At 40.8% G+C, this 15,907-nt stretch overlaps 1 long non-coding RNA gene across 4 annotated transcripts in view; it reads right to left on the bottom strand.

The window, feature by feature from the left end:
* LOC120402924 overlaps positions 1–15,907 on the bottom strand; it is a 139,602-nt gene that overhangs the window by 11,831 nt on the left and 111,864 nt on the right. For all 4 annotated transcript variants that reach the window (XR_005597360.1, XR_005597362.1, XR_005597365.1 and 1 more), the window contains 2 exons: positions 15,398–15,533; positions 14,351–14,642 (listed from right to left, as the gene is read on the bottom strand). This is a non-coding gene — a long non-coding RNA (uncharacterized LOC120402924). The remainder of the gene's footprint in view (positions 1–14,350; positions 14,643–15,397; positions 15,534–15,907) is intronic.

The following is a 15,907-nucleotide window of genomic DNA, read 5'->3' on the forward strand; positions in this document are numbered from 1 at the left end:
ATCAACTGAACATGAGCGCCCACAGTGTGATGCTGTCACCAAAAGGGCTAATGCCATCCTTGGATGCATAAACAGGGGAATCTTGAGTAGGAGTAGAGAGGATATTTTGCTTCCATATTTGGCACTGATGTGACAACCACTGGAATGCTGGGTCCAGTCCCTAGTGTCCACGTTCAAGAAGGATATTGATAAATTGGAGAGGGTTCAGAGAAGAGCCACAAGAATGATTAAAGGATTAGAAAACCTGCCTAACAGTAATAGACTCGAGGAGCTCAATCTATTTAGCTTAACAAATAGAAGGTTAAGGGGTGATGTGATTACAGTCTATAAGTCCCTATACGAGCAACAAAAATTTAATAATAGGCTCTTCAGTCTAGAATAGAAATATATACGATCCAATGGCTGCAATTTGAAGCTAGAGTTAGTCAGCATGAAAGTAAGGCATATTTGTAATGGTGAGAGTAATTAATTATTGGAATAATTTACCAACGGTTATGGTGGATTCTCCATCACTGACAATTTTTAAATCAAAATGGGATGTTTTTTCTAAAAGATTTGTTCTAGGAATTATTTTGGGGAAGTTCTATGGCAGGCCTGCACAACATGTGGCCCGCGTGGGCTCACTGTGCAGCCCGCAGGGGGTGAGTAGGTGGGCTCACTGTGCAGCCCGCGGGGGGTGAGTAGGTGGGCTCACTGTGCAGCCCGTGGGAGGTGAGTAGGTGGGCTCACTGTGCAGCCCGCGGGGGGTGAGTAGGTGGGCTCACTGTGCAGCCCGCGGGGGGTGAGTAGGTGGGCTCACTGTGCAGCCCGTGGGGGGTGAGTAGGAAAGTGGCGGGTGAGGGAGGGGGGCTGAAGAGGCAGTTGGGCAGTGGTGGGGGGTGAGGAGGCGAGCCGGGGAGGTGGGGGGCTGAGGATGCAAGCGAGGAATCAATGGCTGACCCTGTTCTACTGATCTGGTTTGGCTTCTATCCCCTCTCCAAGGGTTGCAGCTGTCTAGAGGTGCTGCCTTCCACACCTTCCTCATTCACACCTCATTCATTCAACAAGGCAATTGATTACAAAGTTGGGGGAAGATCTTATTCTACTTCTAGCAAAGAATCATTTTTCTTTTACCTTAATTATACTACCTTAGGGGCCCGTTTATATTACCAAGGTTCAACACTGCTGTTTCAATGGGACAACGCTGGGGAAGGAAGGCTTGTTTCTGTGGGGCGTGCAGTGCTGGGAGGGTGGCATTGGGGTTGTGTTTCGGGGATTGGCGGTGCTGGGGGTCAGCAGGGTCGGGGTGGGGGTCGGCCCTCAGCTGTTTTCTTTGGAATAATATGGCCATTGCCACTTTACGAGTTGTGCAGGCCTGTTCTATGGCCTGTGTTAATACAGGAGGTCAGACTAGATGATCACAATGGTCCCTCCTGGCCTTGGAATCATCAGTCAGCAGAGGCTGATGCATAAAATCTTCTCCTCCCAAGATACTCCTGAAAAATTGCCTTCTCTCAAAATAGTTGCTATATCATATTGTTATCAATGAGAGTGCTGCAAGCTGCCTTGATTCAAGATGCACTCCATTAAAATGGCCATCTCCCATTATTTGTAATAGGAATAAATTAAATCTGCCCTCAAGGAAGATGGGAAATCCCTATGCTCTAAGGAGGTGAACAGAAAGAGTGTGAGCAGCAGGTGAATGGGGGCAAAGGCTATCTTGGCAAAAGGCAGTTTGTGGCCTCAGTCAGTCCAATGGAGAACCATAGGAAATGGTAGCCATTTCAAAAGAGGGCAGTTCCTCATGAATTCTCTGTTGTAGACCATTATTCTGCAATCTCTGCTGAAGGAGAAACTGAGTTATGAAGAAGAATTGGGGGCGGGATTACCTGTAATCATAGAATAATTCTTCATATATTGCCTGTTCACAAGATTTTATGAGTTTTAATTATACAGAAGTTTGAACTGTCTGCTTCAGTCCATCATTAACATCATTTGGGACAAAAGGGGTATGCAATTGAGGATGAAACGTCTTGCAAATTCTCAAAAAAAATCATTCATCCTCTCAGATTAAGCGTTATTATTTTCATGAGGATTTGCTGATTTTTCCTGCATAAAAGAGAGGTTGAATCCCTGCTTTAAGCTCAAAGTTCACGTCATACTTTATAACTACAGCTGGGGCCTCCTTAATATGCAGAGAGTCCTAGAACCTGAGATGGGAGAAGGCAGAATACTGCAGTGATGATAGATACAATGGTGCTCGGAGCTATGGCACAATGTAAGCTAAAGAGACAGTTGTACTGATTAATGTAAGAAAGCTTTTTTCAGTCATAGATCTTACAGTATTTTGCAAAGTAGGCTAACTATCATTATCGCCACATGTGCATGCAGAAACTGAGACCTAGGGCAGGAAAGTGACTTACCCAAGATCACACAGCTTGTCAGTAGCTGGGAATGCAGTGCAGGTTTTCTGGCTTTCAGTTCAAGTTCCGATCCACTGAACCAGATCTTCAGTTGCTGTAAACTGAGTTAGCTTTATTAAAAACAACGGAGCTTCACCAACTTACACCAGCTGAGGATCTGGCACATATGTTTTTAACAAGTCAATCTGCTGCATACGTACTTTAATCCAGTGTCCAATGGCAATGCAGGAACATAGGCGGAGAACATGATTTATATTTTGGTTGGCCTCAGTGAAATCTGTACAGCAATGGTAGCATAGATGGAAAACTCATAACATACACTGACGTGGATGAAAACCATGGTTGTGTGTCTAATATACCACACTGAAGAAATTATGCAATAACAGTTCATCCTACTGAACATATTTCTCCCATAAGATTGCCAAGGTCAGTGTCATCTTGGATTATCTGCTACATAAGTGCCAGCCACACAAGTTAGACCCACCCAGGGGCTGTACACTCTTGGGCAGAAGGTCACTAAACACTCGTAGTTGATCTATGGCTCCTGAGACTTGAAGAAGGAGAACAACTGCAAGTATAATGTGCAGGGTTTTTTTGCTCGCTGTAGTGCATATTATTTTGGTACACAAATAAGTGAATAAAACATATTGAAGGGTATTAGAAACTGCGGACTAATGCAAAGTCTGTTTGTTGCAAAAATGCCAGCCGTAGAAGATAGCCTAGTCATAGGTGGAGCTAACTGATCATGAATAACTAAGCATTTTAGTTCCTCTGAGCCATTTGCACTGTTAATTACCATCTTGGCATTTCCCACTCTTTATGGGCCTGATCCAAAGTCCAATATCAACAGAAAGACTTCCACTGACTTTGCTTTGGATCAGGCTCTATATGGACCACTCTGGTGCTTAGCAGTAGATTAGGAACCAGCATCAGCAAGTGTCATTTTCATGCACTGCACATCGGAGAAACAAGGTAGTGAAAATGTAGGAGGTGTTACAATGTCTTTCCATCTTACAGACATAGGTACTCAGCAGTGAGCCTCTGGCTAGTCAGGAGCACAGGAGTTGTCTCCAAGCCATAGGTAATATCATCTTTCTTCAGGTATCACTGAGAGGTGCCCCCATCAGGCCCATGCCCCTCTGAATGATTCTTTCACTTAAAAGTACTTTGTTTTAATATCTGGCCTCACCTCACAAAATGCATGCACATCTCAGGGTGTTTTAGTCATGGTGGAGGGACCACAAAATGTTGTTGCATTGCAAACTTATGTAAAATCCACTATTTCCTTAAAATGTTGACATTTCACCCTCGCATTTCTACCCTTTTTCTTAATTTAAAGTTGCTGAAAAGTGAAGTTCTTTATATATCCATCTGATCATGCACATGCAGTGCCATCTTCTCTATACTGTCGGCTAACATTTCTCAGACATTATCATCTCTCTATGAGTGAGAGGGTAGTTCAGTCTTCATACTCATTCAACCCTTGCCAGAGACAAGGTTGCAAGTAGCGGGATATTTTTGTGATGTGGGCACTCCTCCACTTGCTTATTTCACAGAGAACACCAAACACCCCTTAAATGGTAATAATATTCCACCCAGGGGCGGCTCCAGGCCCCAGCACGCCAAGCGCATGCTTGGGGCGGCATGCCGCGGGGGCGCTATGCCGGTCACTGGGAGGGCGGCAGGTGGCTCCAGTGGACCTCCCGCAGGTGTTCCTGCAAAGGGTCCGCTGGTCCTGTGGCTCCGATGGACCTCCGTAGGCACGTCTGCGGGAGGTCCACCGGAGCAGCGGGACTGGCGACCGGCAGAGCGCCTCCCGCGGCATGCTGCCATGCTTGGGGTGGCAAAATGGCTAGACCCGCCCCTGATTCCACCTCCTGAACTAACCAGAAACCCAGATTTCATATACCATTACCCAGTCCCTCAACTCCACTTTTTTTTAAAACCACCTCACTAATTATCAATGCCAATAACAGATGTAAAGAAATTACCACATTTACCAGAATGGACCAAAACCTCCAGTCCAGCTCTCGCCCCTTCCTCCTGATGCAGAAGCAAAATCTCTAAAGGGCTCTTTTTGGTTCCAGTTTCAGGAGCATGCTTTTCTCACAGTACTCCCTCCCTACCCAGCCCCAGATCTTCCCAGGCCCTGCCATTCACACACGACAGGCTACCCTCTGCACTAGCCAGCTACCCTTTGCCTTGTATCTCCACAGACTCAGCTGTTCCCAGCCTGTCCCAAACCTCACCGACACACCCTTAGCCCCAGCCTCTGGCCTCTCTGATGTTTGCTTTCCTAAGGGAGGTTAGTTTTCACACCCTCCTCTCCTCCACAGCTTTTTGGTGGTGGTGGGAGATAGGGCACCGTAGCCATTACCAGCCAGTCCTTCAGGGGCAGGATATCTCTAGTAAAAGCCATCCTCTCCTCAGAGTCTTTTCATGTGGAAACTGCCCTACCTCTCCACTGGCGCCAACTAGGTAGCAGAATGCTACAATTTGCTCCCTGCTACATCCATCTGTGGGGCTCGGAAGTCCTTGTCAACATGAACAATCTTATATTTGAATTGCACCTTTCAGCTCCACTGGTCCCAAAATGCTCTACAGCCTTTGATATCTGATATGCAAACAGTGCAAAGTGAAATGCAGCCAATTCTGGGGAGAAGCACAGACAGTGATTATCACTTCATAGGATAGGAAGGGACAAAGAATTTTCTAAAGACAATGTAGGGTTGCCAACCCTCCAGGATTTGCCTAGAGTCTCCAGGAATTAAAGATTAATCTTTAATTAAAGATTATGTCATGTGATGAAATCTCCAGGAATAAATCCAACCAAAACTGGCAATTCTAAAGACAAGTTGCACAGGGAATTTACACAGTGAGATATTTTTAGCCCCTGACACCAAGAGACATAACTTCTCTGTGCCAGAACCACAGACTGTAGGAGCTAAGGGGTTAAAAGTCTTTATTTATATAACAACTATATTCACTTTTTTGTATTTTAAAAACCTAAGACAGAGGGGCTTAACACTCCTGACTTTACTTTTTAAATAAAATCTGAGTGCTTCACTCAGCAAACTCCAATTTAAAATCACAGCAGGAGTGACACTGGGTTGAGTCAGAAAGCACTTTTTCTTGATACAAGCCTGTCAATTGATTTTAACAATCAACATTTTCTTTCCATGGATCCAGTATCTCTATTCATTTTGTCATTTGGAAACCTGTCTAGGGTGACATAATATCCCCCTGCACTGTAATTACTGTTGCTTACATTTCATGTGCATGTGTGAAATCATACTGGGAGCTATGGAGGTAGCTGGCAGCACTTTCTGGAAGGGGACAGTCTAGTCTGTGGAGGGGTTCCTGGAGTTCCAATAATGCTAGAGAGATCTGTGCAAAAAGCAGCCCTGGCACGGGGTCCCATGATGGATTCAGATCATTCCTTTCTCCCAATCTTCAGCCACGCTGGTGGAAAAACAGCTGATTTACAGAAAAGTAAGGTTGTGCCCCAATGTGCTTGAGTGTAGTTATATGAAAGAGATGCCTGCTAACGAGGACATCAAAAAACATATCTTCCGAAGCTCAAGGCTTCTTTTTCTTCCCATCCCCCTAACTCCTTACTCACTTCTTTGCTCAGTTCTTCTTTTACTTACTTACTTTTTTTCCCAAGAGCAACTCCAAACTAGGTAGAGACATTTGCCCACGGAGCTGCTCAGCTTGGGGTTGGGGGCAATGTCTGTTCTCGTGGCTCATTGTGCTATTGGAACAAAAGGAAGAGAAGCCTGGGATGGTGGACTTCTGCCTGAACCTACAGTGACTTGCTTCCACTTCCAAAAGCAACTTTCCTTGGCTGATCCTGTAGGCACTTACACATCCCCTTACACATCCTTCATACCAAAAATACTCCACAAAATCCAAGAAAAAGCTTTGGGATGTTCAATTCTCAGAGATCTTCAGTACAATTCAAACCCACACAGCAATGATCCAAGAACCACCCCTTTGAGTACAGCACACTGTCAAAATTTGCTTCAAACAACCTAGACTACAAGTGTGAGAAATTTATTTCCAGAGATGTGCTGCTGGTGAGGGCCCATGCCTGAGCCTTCTTAAATGTCTTCCATGGAAGTTAGGTGACACTCCTCCTGCTGATGAAGTCATCCCCTCTCTGGAAATGGCTTAACTAACCTTACAATCCCTGGGGCTCAAGAAAATATTGCCAAAAAGCATGTGTGTTTGCCTTTAGTATGCACATGGATGGTCTTGTGGCTAATGCACAAGGTTAGGAGTCATCAGAGATGGCATCTAGTGTCATCTCTATCATGGACTTCTCTGTCAGGTGTTGAGGCTCATTAATGTTTGTGAAACTGATTGAGACTCTTTGATCTACGTCAGTATGGAAGTGCAAAATATTATGGTTCTGAGAAAGCACTGAAACCTACTGATGAAAAGTGCTATATACGAGCTAGATATTATATTAATTATTCATTATTATTTCTGTTTAAATGAATTCCCCCAATTACAAACACTCCTCTCCACATAGGATGCACTGTTGGGGAGATCCTGTGCACAAGTGTCAGACATTTTATTCCATTACATGATTTTCACCATAGCCAGGTAAAATACATGCTCCTTCTCCCTCACTCCTGCTAGGTGGCAATTAGTACCAAGAAAATTTGAAATTTGAAGAATAAGTGCTCTACAAACACCTCTCTGTAAAAGGCATATTGTCATCTATCAAAAGCCATGCCCCCTTCAGCACCTTCAACTATATCTGTGTGCTACCTTCATTCTGTTTTCTGTCCTGACTTGTAATTGTTAATTTTTGCTTTACTGTTTCTTTTAGCTGTCAAAAACACCAAACTGGAATCCCACTGGCTGCATCATCCTCCAGCTAAGGAAGATTTACTGCTGTTTCAGCTTCATTTTTTTTTCCTTTTATTTTTCAGTTTTACTGAACTTTTTTTTTAAGCATTCAACAATACAGTAAATAATGCAAGTGAAACCTACAAAATATGTTGGCTGACCCAATCTGCAGTTGTTTATAATTGACACAGAGGTAGAAATATAGTCATTTTATGGCGGAGAATGCGAGTAGGGTGGAAACCACCAACATGGCACACCAGGTGTGGAAGCCTTCACATGCAGGATGGTCTGCCTACCACACACGCACACATGCAAACCCCTCCCCACTCCCGCACAATCCCACAATAGTGCTTAAGTGAAAGGAGCTTTGCATGGTTCCTCTGTACCCGGGTGAATTTCACTCCAACTAAATCAATCAAATACAGGTGTTCAAGACATCTCTGCTCATTACACGGCTCCACTTCTATATTTTCATTGTTAAAATGAATAGCAACCATCTTACATGAAATATACTGGCCTAAATGCTGTTCTCTGTGCACAGGTGCAACACCACTGAAGTCAATGAGGACTTAAATTAGTCCATTGTATGCTAAAATGCATTACAGAATTAATCACAGGGGGGGAAATTCCCTTTGGGAAAGGAAACCAGCTAATAATATAATGCATAGCCAGATGCGGGATTTTTAGTACCTCATAAGTCAGATCAGATGGGACTGACCAAGTCTACTTCCATAAGCTCAACTGCACTAAGTCACTAACACTATTCATCCTATGGGGTGTTTCCAATGACAAGATATCCTGTGGTGCTCTAAAGCATGTGTTATAACACATGTCAAAGATGCTGTTAACAATTTCATATTAAGAATTGAAGTAACAATACTGTATAATGGTTCCAAAGGAGCAGTTACAATGTACACTGTCAAATGTTGCAGTGTTTAAAGAATGCATCCATCTGTACCAAGCCATACTGCACTTTGATGCAATGCCCATCCTTTAATATGGCATGCCCTAGCCTCGGAAACATCGGTGCATGGAAACAAAATAGAAAGGACAGCGGTGGAATGGATGACCTTTTGGCTACTGTTCTGATCTTCAGTATATGGGGATAGGGAACAGGCTGTGTTTCTTTTTAGCATCATGGAAGCAACAGTATAATAAAGTTCAAGCTGGGTATTCCATTAAAAGCCATTATTTCTAGTATTTTTTAACAAATGCGCTCAAAATCTCCTACTGCAGGGAATTTAACTATGTTTGGTTTTGCAGCACAGAGCTACTCTGAAATTTTGAACAAAATTGTTTTTTAATTTAGGTACACATGAAAAAAATACATGAATCAGACTTTAAAATACACTGTCTTGACATTTGCATTCCACAAATTTAAATGTGGTTTTGTTTTCAAGCATCAAACTTGGTCCTGATACAATTTTTCATCAGGGACAGTTTCTGATACTTTTCTTCTGGGTTAGTTGCACTTTACTCCATGAACAGTCCCACTGATTTTTAAGGGATGACTTGTGAAATAAGGTACTATTGAATCTGATAAAAAGTGTCAGGAGTCTTAAGAATGCACAATACATCATTTCCTTTACTGACTTAGGCATGCATCAAGTTATAGAGGCATGATTTACATTTACAAAGGTCATGCTGGTGCGGCCCCCTCTCATATCAGACTCATCTATGTCCTTTGTCTTTAAGGAGTAATTCCTGGGACAGGTATTTCTCCATCCTGCTCTGTGGTAAAGATTAATACATCATTTAACTTCTCTTCAAAACCTAGTGGTCCACTAACTTTTCTACAGGCCTCAACTTCTGATCTTCTTAAATAAGATCTTATTATTTGTCTTGATTGTCTGGTTGGTCTTCAGATTTCTTCTTATTATTCCCACTTAACATCCACCTTGTACCTCAACTGCTTAAGTTTGGTCCTATTTCCATCAACTGGGCTGAATGTTAATACTTAGTACTTTTATAGAACTTTACATCCAAGGACTTCTGAATATTTTACTAAATTTAACTGGATAGGTCTTACTATAATTTCATAACTCCTTTTAGGGTAAGTATTATTATCTCCATTTTAGAGATGGGGAAACCAAGGCAATATTAAGTGACTGGCCCAAGGTGACGTGGCATGGCACTATTCAAGGTGAGAACAGAATACCAGTATCCTTATTTTCAGCCCTGAGCTCCATACATTAAACACAGAGAATAATATTTTGGATCAAATATCTCTGCTCCGATATATAATCAGACTTTTAAAAGGAGCATTCTGGATTCAGACCTTCTTTTATATTCTCTTCCACAGTAAACTAATTAGGAATGTCAAAAGAGTGTGATTGTCCTGTCAGTGCATGTTTCCATTCCTCTACTTAATACTTCTCAGGAACAAAATACTCACATACATTCAGTGTGTGAGATTTCCAGCTAGAAAGTTACTTTTAATTAACTTTCCCCCTCCTAATTCATTCATGTCTAGTTAATTTGGATAAGAATAACATTCTCCATCTTCTGTAGCTGAGTCACACATGGAGCTGTATCCCCATTCACTCAGGTAGGCACATGCCTTTATGCTTTCAGGGATATATGGTTGTGGAATTATTTCCAAAACTCTGACATATTTACAGAGAACTTTTCCCACCAGAGATAAAATATTTTTATTGCATGGTATTAAGATGACAAAGTGTTTTTTCTTCAGTCTCTGATGTATTTTTGCCATGAAGTTGTTTTTAGTCACACCATTTATTTTGTTCCTTTTGATAAAGGAAACAAAATCTGAAAGATTACCTTGGATAGAGGAGTCTCAATGAGGTTATTAAAAACATCTCTTATTTGTCATATTCTCTGTGCCACCATTTTGTGCACAAGTACTGTATTAATAATGTCCTGTACAAATTCCTGACAATAAATGGGCAGTCTTTTAATTTCACAACTTGATGTTTCTCCTCTCTCTCACCCCAGCATAGCCTTCCCCCCCATGCTGATAAAGCCCACATAGGATTTTTCTATTTGCAAATTTTCCACTGAATCTAGGACCTAATGCCCATATACAGTAAATCAATTACAGAATTAGCATTTATATTTAAAAGGAATGCTTTAGGAGAGATCTAAAATACCCGGGACATATTTATTCCAACACTAAAAGTATATATCAGCAATTCCCTTTCATATCTGCTACCTAAAAAAACCCCCACTAAAATTATTAATCTAAAAGTCTGAATGCAAATAATTGAGAGGAAAATTAATGAAAGGAAGGATGGTCTTGTGGTGATACTTCCTTTCTCTCACCCTTCGTTTGTCTTGTCTATTTAAGACTGTAAATTCTTTGCTGTAGAGACTGTTTCTTACTGTGTGTTTGTAGAGCTCCTAGCACGACGGGGTCCTACACGTGATTGGAGACTCTAGGCACTACTATAATAAAAATAATTAATGGTAACAATAATGTATGTCTCCCACAGACCTAAAATAGATATTGGCTGCTATTCAGTGTCATTAATCTTTCTTTAATGCAGATGATGTACTCAGTGGTGTACAATACAAAAAGCTAAAGACAATCCTTCCCTGCAAAGAACTCTTTGTCCTGATTTGGGACAAACACGTTCAAATATTGTAATTTACGGTGGGATGAAAATTACAGTTTTCTAATCCAGAGGTTGGGATAATTTTGCATGCATATTTTTTCCTGTTCATATAAAAGTAAGTCATAGCCTCACTATTTTTTGTTGGCTTTTTGGAAGAAATAGCTTTTTAGAGGGACTTGGATGAGGAATGTGGGGGTGACCTGGTCTGGGAAAGGCAATCCCTACATAGAAATCAGATATGTGTTGTATTAAATATATACCTCTTGAATACAACCGATGCAGTAAGTATACAAAATAGTTCCAACATATGGGATCACAGCCCCATTAACACAGGGTCCAATAAGTAATCCCATCAAAGTCCATGGAATCAATTATATGCATAGGGACTAACTGAAGTAGTCTTTGCAGAATCAGACCCATATTGCTTAAGAGTCTAGATTTCATCAACTTTAGAATATATAGTGAGATGGTGAGCTAAATAGAGCCCCTGTGCAACGGCCTTAAAGTAAATGGATGAAATGGCACTGTAGACAGTGTGTTCTAAATCTCAGTAACAAACACCAACAGATATCAGAACTTTGGAAAAAATGACAATGAAGATTTCAGTATTATGTACAAACGTTTCTGTGTCAAAGTAGTGTATGTCCTTACAACTACAAATACAATATGATCAAACTTAGTCTTGTTAATTATATGTCTTATCGTTATTTTATGAATAAAAAAATAGTCCTGCTAAAGTGTTGACATTTGGTATATGATACATTTTAAAGGTTGATTTCCGCATATAGTGTAACATTTGATTTTCTCCCCAAATTTCATAACTGAATACCAACTTTTTATTGTACTCTTTGTATTCTAGAAATGTCCCACTCCTTGCTAGTTAGAACCAAGTAATGATTGTTTGTTTTATAATAATTATACTAACAATACATATTCCTGTAAGCATGTAAAATAAAATGTGAAAAAGTATATGCTCTGTTTAATTTGTGTGTGTCAATGCACATACTTATTCTGTATGCAACTATAATTATAATTATTGTTATATTTCCATACCCTACAGATAAAATATATGCAAGGGTCTAGTGAACAACTAGTTATTAAATATAAATAAGAAACTAATACATTTAACTTACGGGAAAACATATAGAACCGACTTATGTTTAATAGTACCATGTTCTTATACAGATCTCAGAAACACCTTTTAATAGGCGCACTTTTTCTTGATGGATTGCAGTGGAAATCCATAATAATCCTCACTAATATCTTCAATAGTGTCATGACAATAAATAAGGCAGTTAATTATTCAAATCAGAAAATTTTGCTCACAATTCTAGACCAATAATAAAAGGAAATTTTATTGAATACATTGAAAAAAGAAAGCTGAAAATCTTTGAAAAATCTGTTCTTAACTTGTTTTACTTCTCCTAATTATATGGTAAAGAAAGATTTATGTGGGCAAAAGAAAGAATGACTTTGTTAAGAACTGAAACATAAATTATGCCCAAAGCTTAATAATTCTGTTGCCATGACAAAGAGGCTGATATTACAAAACCTTTACTGATTTACTCACAAGTTGTCCCATTGATTACAACTGAATTGCCGACATGAGTAAGAATTTGTAAGATTAGACCCATATTTAGAGTCCAATATTGCAACCTTTGTTCACATGAATAGTTAGAGGGACTACTTTTGCAAGAAGTTCTTATTTGCACGAGTGAGGATTGCAAGACAGAGCATATCAGTTGCATTTTTCCAGTTTAAAATGATTTTAGTTATGACCCCTGTTCTCAGTACATTTTAAATAGAAAAATATAGGAAAATCTACTTTGTTCTATGTGCATATTTGGGGCCCAACCCTTGCTTCTGTAATCCATGTAAGTTCTCTTGAGTACTGTCAGATTTCAGGAATGTGCTCTGATGATCTGGGCTACCTCCAGTTGTGAAAATTTGAATGAGTGATAGTTGCAGGGTCTCTCTGACACAAACCTTGTAAAATTCTTCATCATAAAAGAGTGAGGTGTGTTAAGATCTGCCTTAAAATTTGATCCAAAATGAGAAGGGAGCCTTCCTCTGTACTGGTGAGACTTGGCAAATCTGTCAGATTTTTAAGTCTTCAGCCTTGTTTATAACTATCCTGGCATCACTTGGCCTAGGGTCGGATCTGGCCTGGCCTGGCTCTTTGGAGCCTTTCTGACTTTTAGAGCTGTTGCTAGGAAACCATCACCCTCCATTCCAGTTATATTGTTGAGTCACATGAAATCTGCCAAGCACATCCACTAATGGTCCGATCCTACTCCCACTGAAATCAAGGTTGTTTTTTCTTTTGCCATTGATTTAAACGAGAGCAGCGTGAGATCCTTTTTACAGTTCAGTTCTCCAGATGTGGCCACTCCGTCTTTCCCAAACCTCAGTGGCCAACCAGTGTGGAGAAGGACTGAGCATGTTCCCAATCACACATCTTTCAGGGAAATAACATGCCCATGAGTACTTTCACTTCTTAATCTTGTCCTGATTTTCAGAGTGAAGATCCAAGGGAACTGTGTTTTGTGAAGAACTGAACTGCACTTCCCTTCTCAGGGATTGTGATTTCTGCTCTGCTTGGTGATTTCCTGACTGTAGCATTACTAGCAGGTCAAAGAGCTGATTAGTAACACCACATGCAGGCTTCTAACACCTTCCACCTAAGGATCTCAAAGCACTTTACAATTGTAGATGAACAAAGCCTCATAACAGCCTCATAAGAAGTAATGTACCCATTTGCAATCAGCATCAACAATCTCATTAACACATGACAAAAATAATTTCCTATGAAACAATTTGCACATAGAGCTTTTCTATGAATTAATTTTACAACAGTAATTTTATAGGACTAGTTAAGCAACTTATTTCTAACCTTCTGAAATGTTTAAAAGCACAGCATTTCTACACACCCCATTTGTTAATTCCAGCATCTGTGTATGCACAATTGTGCACTTTACATTTCTTTGCCCACAGGAAACAAAATGAAGAGAATCTATCATCTAATCTTGCATTTAAAAATGGCATTTGTTTCAAAACCCTGCTATAGCTTTTACTTACTTAACTAATACTTGTTAGAAACTGGTCACATAGTTGTGTTGTGTTTTTTTTTTCTTTTTAACCTTCTGTTTTTGTCTTCTAGCTGTCAGTACTGGATGGTCAAACACAGCTGAAGAACTGGAAAGATATAGGATATTTCACCCTGCACAAACACCCCCACACTCTTGGAAAAATGTCAAGAAAGACTCTTAAACGGCAACTTTAGTCTGGAAATTTTTACAAAGAAACAAATCTCTTGAAACCCATTTCAATGCACAATTGACAACACACACACACACACTTGGACATAAGAAAGAAAATGTCAGTGAGAACTGCTGTAGTGATCAGGATCCCTAGTCCTGAAAACAACCAGGTTATAAAACATTCTTTTTTTCCTTTTGTTTTTAACTCTCAGCATACCAAGAGTGTTACTGATAAGGAAGGAAAAGGCCTTACCATGCAGTGCATCAGGAGGAGAAGAGAAGCACAGAGCATGCTGCAGAGATTAAGCTCAGCATGGCGTTCAGATATCCTTTGGAACTGAAGAAGATTGTCCAACCCATTCTTCTTAATAAAGCGGACAAGTTTTCTCTAGGCTTGAATTTTTCACCAGAAGTCAGATCCTTAAAGTGCATTATATTTTCTTCTTCGGGAGATGTATTTCCTCCAGTTAAGTTTCAGTGCAGCAATGCCATTTCCAATCAGCTCTGAGAAGCTCTTCATTCCCAGATATGTGGTGTCAGAAGGACTCCAAAGAAAATCAAAGAAAGAAAGGGGAAGGGGGAGGGAAAGAAAGAAAACACTTTACTGAAGCCCTGAAATTACTATGCAAAGAAAAAATAATGTATTCTCTCCCTCTCTATATATATGTTTCACAGTAAGCAATATGATCTATTTGATCTCATCATGTAGAGAGAGCTGGTTACTGTATAATAAACCAAACCAATCAAAACCAAACTTTCCTGATTCCCACAGGTGTTCCCAACCCTTGTAATCTTAAGGAATCTTTGAAACTATCTTACCAAGACATGAGCTATCCATTTTCTTTCCCAACTAGCGTGGGCATTAGAAATTCTAGATTAGCTTTGGAGAATTCTTGGCAAAAATAAAGAAGTAAATAAAGGAATACATTAAGTATAAAAGCCAAGCCCCTAAAGATGAGGAGAGTTTAGGAGATATCATGCCTGAAGTTCAGTGGGCATCTATATACTGTAGGGAATAGGGTGACCAGATAGAAAGTGTAAAAAATCGGGACGGGGGGTGGGGGGTAATAGGTGCCTATATAAGAAAAAGCCCCCAAAATCGGGACATCTGGTTACCCTAGTAGGGAAAGGAGAACAGATAAAGGACAATGGCTAAGGGAAGAGGGGGTTGAGTGGGATCTTGAAGCACCCTGAGCCTCCCACCTTCTCGTTGGCAGCAGCTTGGGCTTCCCTCTACCTTCTGCAAAGCATATTAATTGATTCTAGTTGCTGAGAAACTGCTGGGGAGTCACACTGATACCTTCACCACAGCGTCAGCAGTAGCAGCACTGAGAAGACGAAGATCCAGAGGGTCTGGTTTCTGTCTCTTTCCTACCTCCACCTCTCCGCACTTGTATGTTCAGTTGCCCTGCAGAAAACCTTGGCAAATGTTTGCCCTGGAAAGGAAAAAGCCCACATTAATGCAGAGGGGAGAGGCTGTGGGTTGCCCTCCTCCCTTTCATGCTGCACTGACAGGACTCAGCTGAATAGCCCTGCTTCATGCTGACAGTGATGTTGCTGCTGCTGCAAAAGAGGATTCCTCTGGCTCTACAACCCCTGGGGGCTGCACTGGACAGGGGCACTCTAGGTCAGGAGGGCTGGCTTGGCAAAGGAAAACCGATCCATGCACAGGGAGAAATGGATGAACTGGGGTGGGAGGGACAAAGGAGTAGCTAAATTACAGCACTCCATTGAAAATCAAAGCTGAATTAATCCTCTGGCTCTATATGCATGTTGCAAAACATTTAGTTAAAGCAATGAGCAACTTTCA

This window comes from Mauremys reevesii, linkage group 4, assembly GCF_016161935.1.
Source record: "Mauremys reevesii isolate NIE-2019 linkage group 4, ASM1616193v1, whole genome shotgun sequence".
Taxonomy (NCBI): domain Eukaryota; kingdom Metazoa; phylum Chordata; order Testudines; family Geoemydidae; genus Mauremys; species Mauremys reevesii.